The following is a 3,127-nucleotide window of genomic DNA, read 5'->3' as shown; positions in this document are numbered from 1 at the left end:
GCGTGTCGTCCCGTGAAAGCAAGAAGCGGGCGGGCTGCCGTGCCTTCCCGCATTCCAGCGCGCGCCGCGTGGCCCTCGGCGCGGAGGCCGGGCCGAGCCCGGGTGCCTGGTCCGCCTCCGAAGGACAGCGTTTGTGAGGTCGGCGTCTCCCCTCACAGTGGGAGGCGGTCAGGAGCGTGGGCTCCCCTGCCTCTTGTCCAGCCTTCAGAGCGTGGGTTGCTCCAGTTGGTTTTTATTCCCCCTTCCGTTTCTGTGTGCTCGTACGGTCAAAGCCAGGCGCGCACCCCCACGTCCTCGGTGCCAGAGTAACAAAAAAAGGGGCCGCTTGGCATGAGCAGTGCCTGAAAGGCAGACGACTCTTAGCGGTAGGTCACTCGGCTCATGCATCGATGAAGAACGCAGCTAGCTGTGAGAATTGATGTGAATTGCAGGACACATTGACCATCGATCATTTGAAGGCACGTGCAGCCCTGGGTTCCTCCCAGGGCTACGCCTGTCTGAGTGTCGCTTGACGATCAATCGCCATCCAGGGACCACGGCGGCGGCATGGCTGGGGTCACCTCTCAGGCCCGTCGCCTGCGGTGGGCGGCGGCAGCGGTGGTGGCAGCAGCAGTGGCGGCGGGAGCAGCGGCGTCCCGCTGGTGCCTGGAGGGAAGACGGTCAGGGGTTCGGCGACGGAAGCATTTCCCTACGCGGCCTCGATCCCTTCCCTGCGGCCCGGCGGGCATCGTCGTCATCGCAGTCGTCATCGTCGCAGTTGTCGTCGTTGCCGCGCAGGGCCCTCGTCCCCCTAAATGCAGACTCGGGGAGCACTCCATAGCTCCCCGCTCCCGGAGTGAGCCGCTGGGGTGGAGCTCGTCCTTGCCGGGACCATGCCATGGATGCGGTGGCATGGCAGCCTGGGGAGAGCGAGAGACGGCGTCGAAAGGCACTGCTGAGGGCCAAGAGAGAAAGAGGAGGGTGAGAAGGGGAGGCGAGGAACGGCCTCGCCCCCAGTGTCCCCCCGCATGGGCGGCTGTCTGTGGGTGGGAACCGCGGCGGTACCGTGCAATGCTTCCGAGTGCACGCACGTGGCGAGAGCGCCGGGGATGGTTGTTCCTACCCCGTCCTCCCTTCGCCCGCCCCCTCCTCTTCTGTTGCTGGCCCGGGGCGCGCTGAGGGGCGCCATCGCTCCTCTCTCTCTCCCTGCCGAGGCCGTTGCGCGCGCCACCGCCCGGCCGGTCCGCCTGCGCGGGGCCGTCTCTGCCCCACTCCCTTTTCGCTTCTTGTCTCCAGGATGGGGCTCTCCGTCTCCTCGTCGCTCACTTGTGCGCACGCGCGCTTTCTCTCTCTGGCTCCCTCCGGGAGCGCAGAGAGGAGGGGGGACTGGCGGCGTAGAGGGCGGGGGAGCGGGCGGGGGAGACACGGCGGCCATCGTCGCGCGCGCCCCCGTGTGCAGCGCGGCCGAGCTTTGGGCTTGCAAGCTCAGATCAGACGTGGCGAACCGCTGAATTTAAGCATATTAGTCAGTGGAGGAAAAGAAACTAACGAGGATTCCCTCAGTACCGGTGAGCGAAGAGGGAAGAGCCCAGCGCTGAATCCCCACCCCACGGTGTGGCACGGGATATGTGGCATACAGAACCCCAGCAGCGCTCTCGGTGGACCCAAGTCCTTGTGATCGAGGCTGCAGCCCGCGGATGGTGTGAGGCCGGTAGCAGCCCCCTGGCGCGCCGTGCCTGGGGCTTCTCGGAGTCGGGTTGCTTGGGAATGCAGCCCAAAGCGGGTGGTAAATTCCATCTAAGGCTAAATACCGGCAGGAGACCGATAGCCAACAAGTACTGTAAGGGAAAGTTGAAAAGAACTTTGGAGAGAGAGTTCAAGAGGGTGTGAAACCGTAAGAGGGCCCACGGGTGGGGCCCACGCAGTCTGCCTGGAGGATTCAACCCGGTGAGCTGCGGTTGGACAGCGCGGGCTGGGTAGATCCTCGCCTCTGCCTCCCCTCCGCCCCCCGGGTGAACCCTGTGCGTGGGACGAGCCAGGGGGGGCGGGCCAGCATGGGGACCGCCGCCCGGCCGGCGGCCAGCACTGGCTGGGCGCATTTCCTGTGCGGCGGTGCGCCGCGACGGGCTCCGGGTCAGCTGGGAAGGCCTCTGGCGGGCAGATCGCCCGGCGCCGTGCGAGTGGCGGTGGGTGTTACAGCCCCCAGGAAGCAGGTCTTGCTGAATCCCGGGGCTGAGGGAGAGGATTGCCATCGCGCCCTCCTCCCCCACCGTTGGCGGTGCCGTGGTGGGGGGCATCGCTTTTCCCCCGCCCTCCCCCTCCGGGGGGAGGGGGGGTGGGGGCGGCGTCCCCGCAGCGCGGCATTTCACGCAGGGGTGCAGGGGCCGAGCGCGCAGACCCCCAGTGCCACTGTCAACCGGGGCGGACTGTCCTCAGTGTGCCCTGACTGCATGGCGCCGCCAGGCCGGGCTTGATGGGCCGCACTTGGGCACCTGGGTTCCGCGGCGATGTCGGCTACCCACCTGACCCGTCTTGAAACACAGACCAAGGAGTCTAGCACGTGCACGAGTCAGGGGCCGTCGTCAAAAGCCCACGGCACAATGAAGGTGAGGGCTGGCGCGCGCCGGCTGAATTGGGATCCCGGGGCGCGTGTCGCGCCTGGCAGCCCCGGGCGCACCACCAGCCCGTCTCGCCCGCCGCCTGCTCGCGGAGCCAGGGAGGTGGAGGGTGAGCGTCTGTGCTAGGACCCAAAAGATGGTGAACTATGCCTGGGCAGGGCGAAGCCAGAGGAAACTCTGGTGGAGGTCCGTAGTGGTCCTGACGTGCAAATTGGTCATCCGACCCGGGTCTAGGGGCGAAAGACTAATCGAACCATCTAGTAGCTGGTTCCTTCCGAAGTTTCCCTCAGGATAGCTGGCACTCAGCAATGGGCAGTTTTACCCAGTAAAGCGAATGATTAGAGGTCTTGGGGCCGAAACGATCTCAACCTATTCTCAAACTTTCAATGGGTAAGGGGGCCGGCTCGCTGGCGTGGAGCCACGCCGTGGAATGCGTGTGCTCACTGGGCCACTTTTGGTGGGCAGAACTGGCGCTGCGGGATGAACCGAACGCCGGGTTAAGGCGCCCGATGCCGACGCTCATCAAAGCC

General features: G+C 66.0%; 1 non-coding gene across 1 annotated transcript; it reads left to right on the top strand.

Moving 5' to 3' along the window:
* Positions 1–354: 354 nt before the first annotated feature.
* Positions 355–507, top strand: LOC143694598 (5.8S ribosomal RNA). Its single transcript, XR_013183165.1, has one exon. It is a non-coding gene; the product is annotated as a 5.8S ribosomal RNA (ribosomal RNA).
* Positions 508–3,127: the final 2,620 nt, after the last annotated feature.

The sequence above is a fragment of the Agelaius phoeniceus genome, chromosome 7, assembly GCF_051311805.1.
Source record: "Agelaius phoeniceus isolate bAgePho1 chromosome 7, bAgePho1.hap1, whole genome shotgun sequence".
NCBI lineage: Eukaryota > Metazoa > Chordata > Aves > Passeriformes > Icteridae > Agelaius > Agelaius phoeniceus.
Note: the sequence above shows the minus strand (reverse complement) of the source record. Positions and strands in the feature narration are given on the sequence as shown.